At 38.7% G+C, this 16460-nt stretch overlaps 1 long non-coding RNA gene across 1 annotated transcript; it reads right to left on the bottom strand.

The window, feature by feature from the left end:
• Positions 1-13989: 13989 nt before the first annotated feature.
• Positions 13990-14943, bottom strand: LOC140494370 (uncharacterized). Its single transcript, XR_011963933.1, has 2 exons — positions 14594-14943; positions 13990-14454 (listed from the first exon to the last, which is right to left on the bottom strand). It is a non-coding gene; the product is annotated as an uncharacterized lncRNA (long non-coding RNA).
• Between the last annotated feature and the right edge of the window lie 1517 nt (positions 14944-16460).

Genomic DNA, 16460 nt, shown 5'->3' with positions numbered 1-16460 from the left:
CAAGGTATACTACTTTGACATTACCCCCTGATTAACTTCACCATTCCAATGCTAAAATTGGGAGCTGGAATCTTCACTGCTCACCTGGTTATTGCAACAATAGTCAAGAAGCTCAATATGATCAAAGAGAGAGCAGTTTGATTGACTGGCAAAAGAACTAACGTACCTAATTTCCACTCCCTTCACCATCACTGAGCTACGATGTTGGGTTACCTAGCATTTACACTCTACGGAATGAACTGCAGCAACTCATTCGACTTACACTGAAAGGACCTTTCCTGCCAATAATCACTATTTCTGATCAGAACAAAGATCAGCTAAAGGTCTGTTACACCTGATTCTCACTTTGCATGGATATCTCTGTTCTCTTATTATCACTATGGCAAAATAATGCGATTTATTAAAATTGTAGTTATTGACTAAGTTAAGAAAACTAGTCGACCAGGCTTGGAATATTGAATCTCAAGTCTCGATTTTTTTTTTGTTAAATTGCTTTGGACTTAATTCTGGATAAGTTTACTGATGTTAAATGACTTAATATGTGTTCTTTGATGAATTGCTGTTCTGGAAACATTGTCAGTGCAAACAGTGCGGAAAATGGGAATGCAGGTTCTCCTGGATCAAGTGAAGTAATTGCAAAGTAAGTTTAGTTGCAGGCATGACTATGTTAGTCATTATTTCAGAATATGGCAAACCATTGGGAAATAACTGGAGAGCTGGTAGTTTGTGCAATGTTATCCAATGATCAATGGTAACAACTCGGAGGCAATGATGTGATCAGCTCTCAAAGAGAAACTTGCCTATGTTCACTCCCAAGTCTTTTTACTATGTGATACTGCAAAACCTCTCCTTATGAAAATTGTAGATTCCTTTTGATGACCTCAGTTGAAGCTGCCTCCACCACTACACTATTAGGCAGAACATCCCAGTTTCCAAACGATGCTTTTTTTTAAAAAAAAAATTCCTTGTAGCAGTTGTTTTATTTTGCTGATCATCTTAAGTCAGCGTCCTTTTCTTCACAAGCTTTTTAAAATAGAATCCGTACAGTATGGAAACAGGCCACTTGGCCCAATAAGTCCATACCAACCCTCCACAGAGTAACCAATCCTTTTACACTACTCTATCCAAATCCCTCATGATTTTGAACACGTATAAAATGTCTTCTTCATCTTCTGTTCTCCATAAAGAGCAGCCTGAGCTTCTTCAAACTATTCACATAGTTATCCAGTTGCTCATCTCTGGTACCATTTTTGTGTACCTTTTGTGCACCTTCTCAAATCCCTTCCTGAAGCGTGCTGCATAAAGACTAGACATGAGGGAAAAGCAGGACTGTTTATAACCATTTGTCGTGATTTCCTTAGTTTGCATGCCACGGTCCTATTTATAATGTTCAGAATCCTAATGGTATCTTCAATTTACACTGCCAACTTCATAATTTGTGTACATACACACAATATGTATAAAGTGCATTAAATATTAGACTGGGATCATTTAAGAAAGCATCGGTCATTGTATCAAAATATTTTAGCTTGTGTATAAAATGAACAAGGAACAATCCAGAATAATTCTGAGTTGGAGGAGTGTTGAGTTCAATGGGGCAAGAGGGCATTTGAGCAAGGACATTTGTGCACAAATCTGAGCAATGTTCAGCTACAGCTGAACAGTACAGCTTAGCATTTCCACAAGCAGGAAATGGTGGCAAAAACAATACACTAATTCCCTGCATGATATTCCAAAGGATATGGATTATTGTTAACCCCAGTGAGAACCATGCTACATATAGACAGTTCAAAGGGGAAATAAAGAGTAAGGGAGACTGGCAGCTAACATTAAAAGGGAATCCAAAAGTCATCATTAGTCACAAACAGTGAAAGGGTAGCAAAAGAATGAGTGGGGTCAAATATCATAAATCCCCTGATTAAACTTCATAGGGGCAGGGTCCTGGCTGAGGTATTATGAAGAGGATGTTGATGTCCAGTTCATGGTGAAAAAAAATGTAGTTGAGACTTGGATGAGATGAAGTTTGACAGAATTTTAGAAAGGCTACAATAAAACAAAATTGCAGATGCTACAAATCTGAAACAAAAATGAAACTGCTGGCGAATCTCAGCAGGTCTGGCAGCATCTGTGGAGGGAAAGCAGAGTTAATGTTTTTTGAGTCCTGTGACCTATTGAGCTTCTCCAGAAATTTATGCTTCAATTAGAAAGGCTTATTGTCATTGAGTGTTGGTAACTGACAACAACTGGATTGGAGACACCTGAGGATACAGAGAAAAGGAACATTGAAGCTGCAGCGGTAATATCCACAACAACCTAATCCTGTTCAAATACAGACATGGAATCAAAGACAGGAGAATCACAACATTTAAAATATTTTTGTTCAAAATTGTCTGGATAAATCCAGCAAACAGATTCATCTTAGTGGTGGGAAAGCTTCTAATGAACTGTCATCTCAGCCTCAAGTTCAATACTGGGAGATCATATGGACTAACTTTATATGCTAACGAGAAAATCTAATGTGTAACCTGTTTACCTAAATCATCTGATGACAGCTTATAATTGTGAATCCTCAGATTTCTTGGATATTTAAGCCGGTTTAGAAACGTAGGCAATAGGAGCAGGAGGAGGCAATGCAATCCTTCGAGCCTGCCCTGCCATTCATCACGATCGTGGCCGATTGTCCAACTCAATAGCCTAATCACGCTTTCTCCCCATAACATTCGGTTCCATTTGCCCCAAGTACTGTATCAAGCTGCATCTTTAATTGTAGTTGAAAGTGTTTGCTTGAAGTGTCTTAATTTGTCCTTGTGTTCAATTGAATCTGTGAAACAAACATGGAGTCCAAACTCTGTCCAAATTCTGAGCAAGTTGACAATTTAAGTTCACGAGAAAAGAAAGTGACAGTCAAAAAGTAAGATTGATCCAACGTACGACCATGTTATGCTTCAGCATGTGTTCAGTCTCTTTCTGAACCTGTGCCAACCTTCAAAGGTTAGATCTATAGGATGTTGCTTGATTGGAACAGCATTTCCTCAATCAATATTATGTGTAGTGAGATCAGTAATTCCCAGGTTATTCCCACATATCTCCCCATGTGATTATACCAACTCTTTCAGGTCATTTTGATTTTCATCTGGAAGGTAACTCAGCAGTTTATCCCAGTTTTCCAGAACTTCCTCGTTGTTCAATTTAATTTGAGGAATGTCTAATTCACAATCATCTTGATTAGCTTTTGAACAAAATACATCTTTTCAAGCCACAGAATGGTCACAGAAATAGGTGGAGCAGTAAGCCATTCAGCCCCTTAAGCATGCGCTGCTGTTCAAAATGATGATGGCTGATTATCCAATTCAGTACCCTGTTCCATCATTCTTTGATTCCTTTAGTCTGAAAAAAAACTATTATGTTTTGGACTCAATCAATTTCTATGACAATGAATTCCAAAGAGTCACCACTGTCAGGGTGAAGAAAGGTTTCTTCATCTCAGTCCAAAATGCCCGAGCCAGTATCCTTAAACCGTGAGCCCTGGTTCGGGACTCCCCAGCCATGGAGAACATCCTTCCTGGTTATCTAATTCTCGGCATAAACACTGGCTTGTGCTGCATCTTGTGATCTTCGCCTGGGTCATATATGGGGAAGTTGTTCTCTGTATTGCCACACTTTTACAGTGCAAGTTAACCTCTTGCTGATAGCAAACTGGAAGCAAGGTAGCCATTTGTTGCTAAAAAAGAGAGAGGACTCAGTGCTCACTGCCCATATTCAAAAGGGAAGAATGACCTATTGAGGAGAGATATTAGAGAACTTTTTGTAGCTTTAACGGTGGACACTGATAGAAATTACTGACTCCCGTAGAACACACAGGGAATCAGCAAAGGTGACCCAAAGTGCTGGTTCCTAATTACACATATTGCATTTCCAAATGACAACAGCCCATTGGTTGAAGAAGTATTCCTTTTCTTAAAATTAAAATGTTCAGCGATGTATGACACACCTCTGGAGTAGGTGGGTCAGGAATCCAAGTCTACTAAATCTCATCTAGGAAAATAAGCCTACTGACCAAGGGTAGGGAGACGATCATTCTATCATCAGAGGTCTGTTTTGTATCTTATACAGAATTGATGCAATTGCCCTTAATTGCTTCATTAATCCTTGGAGATGTAAATAATCCCCAATCCTGGCCAATATTTATTGCTCAATCCCGATGAGCAGATGATCTGGTCATCATCTCCTTCCTGGTTTTCTCACGGTACACAAATTAGATATCACATTTCCGACATGTGACTACATGATCAAAAGTACTTCGGTAGTTGTATAGAACATCTCTGATTGAAAATTGACTTTGTCAGAACCTGCATGTATTATTACTCAACTTGGCCGTTCATTTTTCACTCTCTTGACCCCCTGTTGTAAGAAAGCACTCCTTTCCAACTTCCACCAGAGGAGAATGAGACAAAGCTCAGTGCTGTAATATTTCACTTACTAACATCTGGATCAAACTGAAATACCATTCAATGCAAATATAAAAAGAACTAAACCAGTTTTAAAGGATTAAAACAAATCATATTTTACACCAAAGGAGTGTATTGAAATATTTCATTAGTTCTTATTGTGTCAAGTACAAGCAAACAGTGGAGTCTGTTGCAATCTATTTTATCCTGTCTAAAAAATAGGCAAGGTTTGAGAATGAGGGAAGGAGTACATTGTGGAACAGTGATTGACAGCAGGAGAATTATTCTCCAGATTAGAATAGATGTGTAGTGGAATATATTAAAATGATAGAATGAGAGAAGCTAAAGTGGGATATTGTCAGCGGAATGTTTTATAAGCTTGTTAATATCGGGTCAGTCAGGATCTTATTGAATGGTGGAACAGGCTCGAAGGCCAAGTGACCTATTCTTATTTACTGTTCATACCATGAAAATATTTTGCTAGTTACTCGAGCGGAGGTATTAAACACATTTTAAACTGTTACATGAACACATGCAGATATTTCCATCTATGATTCCCTGGGTTTAGTAGTAGGTAGTTACAGTGGCCCCAGGGGCTCTGCACTTGTTTCAGAGATCTGGAAAGAGATGTTTAGGATTCTCTGAAGTGGCATTATGATGTTATATAAATGCGCAACTTTTCTACTCTGCTAGGGTAGAGAGGGCTTTGCTGTCTATCAAACCTGTGCATCATTTGACTTCAATCTGCTTTTCTTTGTTGCATTATTGTATGGAGTTTATTCTCTTAAGTCAATAGCCTGGGCTTTGCCCAAAGTTTAAGGGGCTCTTATTGACATTGGTGAGTTTCCGCATCCCATGAGGTAGATTCATTGCAATCAGTAATGGAAAATATAGCAGATCAAATATAATGTTGTTAATTGTTATTAGGTCATTTAACATGGATAACTATGTGCTGTTCTATGAACCTCAGGATTTAAAAGCCTTTTCAGTGGAGCCACTGCTGATTTAACCAATGTGCTATACTGGCAGACTCATTGATACTGAAACCTCTATAACCTGGGACAATGATGAAATAGAAACTGACTGGAACTGCAATTTATCAAGAAAACTAGGGATCAGCGAGAGGTTGGGGCCGAAGCTCAGAATACAGAGGCACTGTAAACCCAAACACCCATTGACACAGCTTCTGGAGATGAGATTTGATGTGGTTCTGCACTATTCGGTTCTGATCTCTGTGGTTTGTGGAAAAAAATGATGTCTGCTAGAAGGCAACTACAAAGCTCTCTTGCGATAATGTGACACAGAATCAAGTGAAATTTGGAATTCTCCTTATGGGGCTTCTTTCATCCTTTCAAGTGCCAGCTGAATTTGGTGATCAGGTATCAGTTACCATCGAATTGGATGAAATCTTATTAGTGGTTCCTTTATTTACATTTCCCTATCTCTGAGGTTTGCCCCATTTCTTTATTAAAGAGCCAATGTGTGTGAGATCTCGTTAGTGCTGTCCATAGGAGAGCCATGCTCCTGCCACTGTGCAACTTCATATTGATATCTGCCTTTGAAAACAATCTGAATCTATGATCACATACTGGTGTAGGAACTGAGGGGGGCTCATAATAGAATGACTAATTCTTCAACTGCTACAAACCAATATGGGCTAGATTTTCAAACTGTCATTATCACAAAGGTACTTTTGGTGCCACATTCAGTATTCAGAATGACAATGAGGTTTTCTGTTAGTGCAGAATTTCTCTCTATTACTTTAAATAATAGTGTGCTGTGTGTATGTGCATGTGGTTTGTTTCTATTTATTTCTGTTCCTCAATGGCTTTGAAATTGTTGTTGTATAGAATCAAAGGCAAAGTAATATCTCCACAAGGACATTGTTGCTGGTTTTCCTCTGAGACCATTGCAGAACTTTGACAGTTCATTGTAGGCCTGATACCTTATAGTTAAGTTTTACCTCTGCCAGCTGGTACATCATGGAAGTTTGAGTATTGATGAAAGTAAAAGTTTTTTTAAATTTAAGTCTTTAGTATTGTACTTATCAGGACATTCTCAAGAATACCAATGGAAAGGGAGAAAGCATTTAATCTGGGTAATGATTGGTAAAGGCATGGAGAATGGACCAGGAGATGGTTGACAGTTAACTGCCAATGCTTGTTGTGATTCGGCTAAATTGGTGATAGCATTCTCTGCCTCATTTGGCATGACAATACTTTGACCACTCAGGCAACCTGCCAATTAAAAACTTAACAAAGTTCAGCTGTCAACTGTCCATCACCATCTGACCAGGCCATTTTTCCATAGGGGACATCTCAATCAATCATTGTGCACTTTCCAAAGCATCAGAACTGTTTTATTGTTCAGTATAAAATGTTGTTTCCCTTTATGTCAAAATATTTCTGTATTTGCAAACAACCATTTAAATTTGGGAACTTTTTGTTAATGGAGTATCCAACATCCAGCTGATATGATTATAATGGAATCTAGTTTTAGAATTTGAAATGATTTAACCTCCTGACAAGTCCACTTTGTTCATGCAGATACTCTTTGAATATTGTATCAATCTGGCTGTTGAAAGACAGCTTTGGAAAGTTGCTTACTTTGGTTAATTTCTATTTTACTGAATTGCTGAAATGGTGGAAAATACATTCTATTACATTTACAAAACTAAGATATCTTGTGAAATCAGGAGATGTGCACAGTGCAAATAAAAATCCCATTTACTGCGAGCCTGGACAAGACTGGTAAACTTAAAACTGGTGCTTTTGAGAAAGGACTAGATCTTAACTGGCTCATTATCATCTAATGTATTGAGTTTAAACTTATGTCTGTCTCTAAATTCTTCAAGGCCTTGATCCACACTGTCTCTTGTACCCCTTATATACACACTCTGATTGCTTTATATCTTTTTGTCCATGAGTATGGTCAAGTCCCCTGAATTAGCTGTACTTTACTGATAAACTTCCTCAGATGCCCTCTGGTACTCATTCTCTCTTTGAAAGCCTGCTTAAAAGCCGGTTTCATGTTTTTGGTATTGGTCCTAACTCTTCTGATACATGTCAATAAACTTCTCCTGTTTGGCATTTGGTGCATCCTTTTCCAGTTTGGAAGGTTGAACTCGAATGAATATAGGGTTAAAGACAGGATTCTTGGCAGTGTGGACGAACAGAGGGATCTGGGTGTGCAGTACATAGATCCCTCAAAGTTGCCACCCAAATAGATAGGGTTGTTAAGAAAGCATTTGGTGTTTTGGCTTTCAGGGGGATCGAGTTTGAGAGCCGCAAGGTTTTGCTACAGCTCTACAAGTCCCTGGTGAGACCACACTTGGAATATTGTGTCCAGTTCTGGTCGCCCTACTATAAGAAAGATGGCTTTGGAGAGCATTTAAAGAAGGTTTACCAGGATGCTGCCTGGCCTGGAGGGCTTGCCTTATGAAGAAAGGTTGAATAAGCTCAGACGTTTCTCTCTGTAGAGAAGGAGGAAGAGAGGAGGCCTGATTGAGGTATACAAGATAATGAGAGGAATAGATAAAGTCAATAGCTAGACACTTTTCCCCACGGCAGGATTGACTGGTATGAGGGGTCATATTTTTAAGATATTAGGAGAAAGGTATAGAGGAGATGTCAGAGGTTGGTTCTTTACGTGGAGAGTTGTGAATGCATGGAATGCATTGCCAGTGGTGGTGGTGGAAGCAGAGTCATTAGGGACTTTTAAGCGACTGCTGGATATGCACATGTTTAGCAGTGAGTTGAGGGGTGTGTAGGTTGTTATTATATTTTACATTAGGATTAAACCTCGGCACACTGTCGTGGGCCAAAGGGCCTGTTCTGTGCTGTACTTTTCTATGTTCTATGTTAAAGCATCTCATAAATGTGAGTATTTAATGTCCACTTTGGCAGATTTAATTGATTCTAATTGGAATGTATCTGCCAAAGCTTTAGCAAAACTGAATCAGCAAACAGCTTCAAACTGTGCACACATCCATCACATAACATTGCTGCTCCACATTAACATTTCAAATGCACTGCTCCTTTCCAAATAGCGGACCACCCGTTCCCAATCATAGAAATTTGTTTCTGATGGATGGAAGTGGTTGTTCTGTATTTCTGCCATTTTATTGAACTCATCTCAAGTTATACTTTAGAATTTGATAGTCAGACCAAGACTGTTTGTGTTAAGTTTTATCAATGTTGACCAGTTTGCCAGATCTTCATGTTCTTGAATATTGGAATGGGACTGGGTTCTATCAGCTCTCTAGGGACAGGCAGCAAGGTCATTAGGTGGATAATAATAAGGGAAGGAAGGAGTTTCAGTGGCTCTCATATTTCCACCTCCGTAGTATTTTATTGATCCTAAATTAGGGAAAGGATGGCCACTCAGGTGGTCAATGTAGAGTCTGTTACCGCCAATGCTGCCAGTTTATTAGCAGTAGGTGGGTCCTCCACTGTGTGGGAGACCTCCTCCGGCATCCTAGAGACACGCCTGGAGGATGTCCCTCCTAATGAAGTACCTTATGGCTCATAACAAGGTATCTCATCTGCATACTGGAACAGTCTCCTGTCCATGGTGGCGATCATTATGGGAACTGGAAATCAGTGTAAGTGAGTGAAAGAAGCCGTGAGGGCTACAGTGTTCACAACATTCCCAGGACCAGGTTGGCAGGTCCTACTGAGACCATTAATAATTCATTAAGATCCCCAATTGGTGCATGGACAATGGGTTACTCCTACTCCTCGTAAGAGTACTGTGATTACTGCTTTTTCAGTGCTATCAAGCAAATAGTGAAGAGTGGCCATGTGATAAAATCATTTACATTCAGTGCTGAACACTTGAGACTTTTTTGTGAGAAACGTTATAATTCTTCTAGATGTTCTTAATACACTTTTTGTTTCATACAATGGTGATTTTCTACATAGGATTACAGAGGAAAAACAGACCATTTGGCACAATCAGTCCATACCAGTGCTTATGTTCCACTCAAGGTGTTTCAAATATTTCCTCATCTAAATCGCCATCCCTTCCAAGTACTCGCCTAGTTTCCTTGAAATACATCGAAACTATTTATTTCTACTATTCTGTCTGGTCACATATTCCCCATTCTCATTATTCTGTCAGTGAAGAGGTTTCCTCTGAATTCCCTTTTGGATTTCTTGAGGTACCGTCTTATATTGACAGCCTCTAGTTATGTTCTATCCCAAAGTGAAATGTTTTCTCTATACCTTCTCCTTTCAAAACCTTTCATCATTTTAGAACTATCAGCCTTCTTTTTAAGAGAAGTGAACAGCACAACAATTCTTCCTTGATATATACAGCCAGAAACTTGTGTATCATTCTTATAAATCTTCTCTTCACTGTCTCTCATACATTCTATAATATGTCAACTCGAACAGCAGGCAATACTCTTAATTGTGGTCAACCAAATTTTTATAGTGACCCTATTTTCAAATCTATCCCTTTAGAGATAAAGCTTAGAGCTTTGTTTGCATTTTTATGGCCTTTGGAATCTGTGGTGAAATTGTTAGTGACTGATGTAATTGTCTGAGATCCCTTTGTTTGTTTCCCTCACTTAGCCGTGCATCTTTGAATAAGTGACCTGCACATTATTCCTACCAAGATGTAACACCTTACGTTTATCTGTGTGGATCCTCATTTGCTAATTATTTGAACATACCATAAATTAATTAATGATCTCTTGCAACTTCTTGTACTCCTCAGAATTGGCTACATTTCAACATTCCTTTCCAATTTGGTGTCATTGAATTGCTACTTTTTTTGTCGTAATTAGATACTATATTAAATTGCAGTTTTACTTTATTTTGTTTCGACTTTTTAGAGAGGTGCAGTAATCCACACGTTAACTATAAGAACTAAATGTAGAATGACAGATAGATGAAAATTATTACACACACAGGACTAATTAATAGACTCTATTAACTGGAAGGTCAAAACAGGGAATTATTTTTTACACGAATGATAAGGTGAGATTATCCGTAGTGCAATAACTTTTTGTCCATTTTTTGGTTGTAGTTTATTTCCCCAAGTCTTTCTGTGCTACTGATATGAAATTGCAAAGGCACCCAGCCTCCATTTTAAACTAAATGATAATAAAAAAAACAGCATTTATATAAAATGCAACATGATTTATGAAGCCATCCCTTTAGGCTTATACATATTCACAGCCATGAGCTGAAAATGTGTTGCTGGAAAAGCGCAGCAGATCAGGCAGCATCCAAGGAACAGGAGAATCTGAAGAAGGGCTTATGCCCGAAACGTCGATTCTCCTGTTCCTTGGATGCTGCCTGACCTGCTGTGCTTTTCCAGCAACACATTTTCAGCTCTGATCTCCAGCATCTGCAGTCCTCACTTTCTCCTCCATATTCACAGCCATGTAGTTATATAGGGAGAGGCTGAATATGCTTGGGCTGATTTCCCTGGAGCGTTGAAGGCTGAGGCGTGACTTTATAAAGGTTTATAAAATCATCAGAGGCATGGATACAGTCAATATTCAAGGTCTTTTCCCTGGGGTGGGTGGAGTCTCATCTAAACCTATACTCGTGAGTACAGGTTTAGAGTGAGAGGGGAAAAAGTTGAAAGTACCTAAGCAGTAACTTTTTCATGCAGAGGATGGTGTGTATGGAATGAACTGCCAGAGGAAGCGATGGAGGCTGGTGCAATTTCAACATTTAAAAGGCATCTGAGTGTGTATACAAATAGGAAAGATTTAGAGGGATATGGGACAAGTACTGGCAAATGGGACTAGATTAGTTTCGGATATCTGGTCAGCATTGGTAAGTGAGACTGAAAGACCTGTTTCCAAGTTGTACATCTCTATGACTCTATGATCTACCACTTTGCTCTTAATGTGCTAGTCAAATCTCGTTGGATTATCTTTAACATTATCTCCCAAGGTTATCTCATTTTCCTTTCTTGCCCTCCTCATTTCCCTCTTTAGAATGTCCCTGCACCTCTTGGACTCTTCGAGATTCACTTGATCTCATTTATCTATATCAAATATATGATTCATTCTTAATCTGAACCAGAGCCTCAATATCTTTATCCCTCCAGTGTTCCCTCCTCTTACCAGCCTTTATCTTCACACTAACAGGAACATCACGTCTCCGAACTCTCGTTATCTCACTTCTGAAAGCTTCACTCTTGCCGGCCGTCCCTTGAGCTGGAAACAGTCTACTCCAATCAACCTTTGAAAGGTTTTGTCTCATACTATCAAAATTTGCCCTTGTCCAATTAAGAACTTTAACTTATATATAATGGCAATCCTTTCCATAAATATTTTACAACTAATCGAATTATGACCCCAGCCCCAAAAAGCGCCCCTACTAACCATTCAGTCCCTTGCCCTGCCTTGTATCACAAGAGTAGGTCAGGTTTGCTCCTTCTGTGGTAGTTACATCTGCATATTAATGAAGAAAATTGACTTTAGCGGCTGAGATTAACTTGAACTCATCAAAATAAAAGGAAAGTCCTCTGGAGGTACAGCGGTGTAGGCAAGACCTGAGCAGACAGAATGGAGTTCGTTTTTTAAAATTCTTGTTTATATCCAGAATTTTCCTTCCACACAATGTAACCTTTTATTTCCCATCACCAAGTCACTCATAGTATCTTTATTTTCAGCTACTAACCATCATCAGTAAATTGAATAATTTATGTTCAAAGCCCATCCCATCATCAAAGGTACGGCAGAAATAGGAAGAGCTAAAAGGAGATTGGAGTCAATTTTTCTTGTGGTGAAATATAAGTGCTGTTCTAACACAAGGGATTTCTGAGGGATGGTCCAGTGAAGCTATGTGGATGGAACTCAGAAATAAGAAGGGCATGATTATTTTGATGCAATTGTAATAGTCCCCCCAGTAGTCAGAGTGAAATTGAGTAACAAATTTGTCAAGAGATCTTATTTATACGTAAGAATAATAGGATTGTAATAATAGCAAATTTTAACCTTCCAAAAAAAAAGTGGGGCAGCCATGGTCTTAAAAGCTTGGATGGTGAGGAATTTGGTAAGTCGGTTTTGTACTTGTCAACCATTTGTTAACGGGTGTTTGCCGTTTCAGAATGTCGGTTACCTTATCGTGTACGTTGTCAGAGTTCAGTGTTTGGAGTCCTTGTTGGCTCAACCTGTGCTTTGGTCTATAATGCAAAATTACAGAAAAATATTAATATCAATTTAAAATAAAATGTTAGCATATTGGAAGAACAGCTAAGAGCTTCAAAGCTTGACAGACGGCTTATGGGAAAGGACATGGAAAGCAGCAGGGTTTCCAGAACTTCTGATCTCTGCCTTCCCTGATTGAAAGCAACCTGTGATTTATAATTTTTGAACATTGTTATTCATTAATAGCGGTGTGTCAGATAGATCTCAGTCTCAGGGAGGTGTGACGTGCTTCTTTGTTTTGTGATGAACTCAGGGGAACATAAGGGAGTAAACCCAAAGGGGTGAAGGAGCAGAGGATCCCCCGTGTGTATGTGCACAAATCAGGGAATGTACCATGGCACATCGACAGAAGAGCAAATAATCCCGACTTCATCAATAACGCTGTAGAGAACAAACACAAAGCAATTATGTTAAACTGAAATAAAACAGTCTCTTGTCTCACCTGGAATGCTGCATCTAGTTTCAGGTGCCACGTTTTTGAAAAAAAAATGCGAAGTTATGAGATTGGGTGCGTGACTGATTCACAACACTATTCTGGGATGATATACCTCATCGACTCTGAAAAATTGGGACTGTTCTCCTCTGCTGATAGTTTCCAGACTCTGTGAATAGTTGCTCTGATTGGTTCTTAATTCCGTCTTGCGTCATATAGATCCCAATGGCTGAATATTTCAAGTACTCATGAGCTCTGCCTTGCCTGATCAACATCGACCTCTGATTTATTATTTGTGAGGGTTGCTGTTCAGTAATATCCCTGTCTCAGATAGATCTCAGTCTCATTTCCTGGGGTTTGACAGGTGTGGTGTGTCACATTGATCCCAGGAATTGTGCTCCATGAGATTTATGTGTGAGAAAAACTCCAGTTCTGAAAATCCACCCTTGGATTGTGCACGTGTTGTTGCCTGAATATCTGACTGAACGTTGACATTTTTGGCAGATGAATGTTTCGTTGGGCGCTTTAGGTGGTGATTTCTGCATTACTAACCCAGGCTGTCCCCACATTGGGATTACTTTTAGTTTAGACAGTGTAGAGTAAACTTCCAAACGCGTTTACCTGCCTTTTTATAAGCTTCTAATGGAGCAAAGCTCCTCATTTGTATTATTAAGTGACCTGAGGTCATGACCCTTGGTGCATAAGAGGAAATGTTCTCTAATCATTCTGCCTCTGGAGTGTTCCATCAGGCATATCGTGTGAAAGGCGCATTTACATTAGTGGGCTGCATGGTAGCGCAGCATTAAACTGAGTGACTGGATGAAACGCAACCAAACAGAACAAGTGAAAGTATTTGGCTGGGAAAGGAGTAGGATGTGGGAAAATGTATTATTACTGACTGGCCTTGAAGAAAGAATTAAGCAAACCCAAGGTTAGTGCATATTCATTCGAGATTTATTAACCATTTCAGAAAGCATTTTTATCCAAAAAGTAGATGTAAAAGATAACAGAAGTGAATATAATGGCTGGATGCCACATTGAGACAAGAACACATGCGCTGTGAGCCGGGAATTTTCTGTACATCAGTAACAGTCACAAGAAAGGGAATACAAAGGCTCATCAGAAACGGTAGGCAACCATTCAGAGTTAGGAACTCATAAAAACAAAACAAATGGGCTTCAAACACCTGGGAAGCTACACATTCTTCCAACCACAACCATCTCAAAGATATCAAAGTAAAAAGGAAAATCCATCAATAATTGTCTCAGTTACACGCTGATAAACTGAAGTAATCTCACTGTTAGAGTCAGCAACAGGACAGATTGTAGATTGGGAATTCAGAGACCTTGATAAGCAGATCAGGAAAATCAAAGGGGTCCACAACTCATTCACTTAACCTGGAAAAGAGAGATAAAGCAATGACGCAGATATTTATGATCAGGGACTTTCAGATATAATGTTTATTCAATGGCACACTTAGAGATTTCACAAAACATATTGGGCTGTTTAGCGTGAGAAAGATGTGATTATTCTCACCTTCACCAGAGTGACGGCAGCGCTGTAGAAAATACTCAGGAAGAACAAGGTGATGAACGTGGAAGCAGTTGTCCAGATGTTGCTGTTATCATCCTCATAGTCTTCAATCCAAGTGCGATCTATTGAATCTATGAATATAAAACCGAGAGAACGCATTTAGATTGTTTTTTGATCCAGATCGACCTATCTGCATCCAAGTCATGTAATTAGAGACAATTACATCTTCATAAAGCAGTCAGGTATTTCTTAAATGTGACTCTTATCTGTGTCTATTAGTGCATTATTGACTCTCAGCAAGAAATTACAAATACTAACTGCACATGTTCTTTCTTCATTGTCCATGTCAGAACGTTTTAAATTATTTTTCTTTTAATCTATTATTTAAGGATATTATTGTATGAGGAATGCTTATTATGAATGATTATTTTAATTATATCATTACATTTTAAATATAGGCTGTGACAGCACTTTAGTTGAGAATTGTGGCCATCACTGAATAAAAGTTCAAATGTGATTCTCATCTTTATGTATTGGTGACCAATTGCTTGGCAAATCGTGAATATAAGTGACATCACAGTCAGGACATTATTTCATTTTTTTTGTAGGATCTGTATATTTAGGAATAAGTTTTTGTACATGTGTCCCTTAATTTATTTGATCTACTGTTTGGTGTGTTTGGTTTTCCTTTAATGTTTGTGTATGTGGTTATGAGAGTCTCTTACTTCACTCTTGCCCATGTTGGAGTCTGTGCATGAATAAACATATTCCTGTTCCTTTACTGCTGGTGTGCTCATGTGTTTGTGCACCTAAAGTTTTGTCTTCTCACATTGTGTAAACATCATCATGCTAATATGCCACTTCGTTGCTGCCTATGCTTATCTTGTAATGTCTTTGTGAGTGTTCACTTTTCATTAGTGCTGTCTAAAATGTGTGCTTATGTGTCTGTTTCAGATCCTACCTAAACTAGGTTATATTCATGTTTATGCTGAATAAATGTTATCATGCAATGTTATATTTTGATGGTTTTTTATATTTATATGATGATGTTTGTTTGTGTGGCAATCTTTCCCAAACCATCTCCTGATAAGCTTGTTTGTGTTATTGTTTGTGGGTGCTTGCTGATGCTTGTGCCCATTATCCTTATTTAATAAATGCCCCTCTATCTGTTGACCTATGCACTTGTGTGTCTGCATGTGAGACTCTGAATTTGAGTGTACATGTGACATTGTATACATACTGATCAATGTGATTTAAAAATAACTAATTAAGCTGCCTCTGTCATCGTATGTTTGTGATTCTGAAAATGGGAAAATAATGATATTAATGTTTATCTCTGTGCACTTACGTGCCTGTGTGAGTTGACATGTGGGAGGACATTTTTTGGAATTTGTATCTGTGTTCATGCGTGTATGTCTGTACACATTGTGCTGTATGAATGTATATGTATTCATACCCATTTGTGTGTTACCGTGTGTCTATGTTTCTCATGGTTATGTGTGAGTACCCCTGTTCATTTGTGCAAATGATTTTCTTTCGGTGTATGTGGGTTTTTGTATGAGCTTAGGTGAGTGTTCAAGTACCACGTGCATGTGTGGCTCTGTGCGAGTATGCGTGTGTGACGTCTTATCTATATGCACATTTGAGTGTGCACATAAATATGTGTCTTTAGGTGAGAGCCCGTATATGTGTCATTACGTGTGTATTTGTGATCATCTCTCTGTATCTGTTCTTATACCAGACTGCAATTTTTATTATTCTAATATATTGTCCTAATTTTAATGGATTGCCCATAATTAGATCCGACCTTGGTGTTGTAGGAAACATTTCCCATCGTCGTGGAGAGATAAGCATTTTATGAGCAACTCTT

This window comes from Chiloscyllium punctatum, chromosome 24 (genome assembly GCF_047496795.1).
Source record: "Chiloscyllium punctatum isolate Juve2018m chromosome 24, sChiPun1.3, whole genome shotgun sequence".
NCBI classification, from domain to species: Eukaryota; Metazoa; Chordata; class Chondrichthyes; order Orectolobiformes; family Hemiscylliidae; genus Chiloscyllium; species Chiloscyllium punctatum.
Note: the sequence above shows the minus strand (reverse complement) of the source record. Positions and strands in the feature narration are given on the sequence as shown.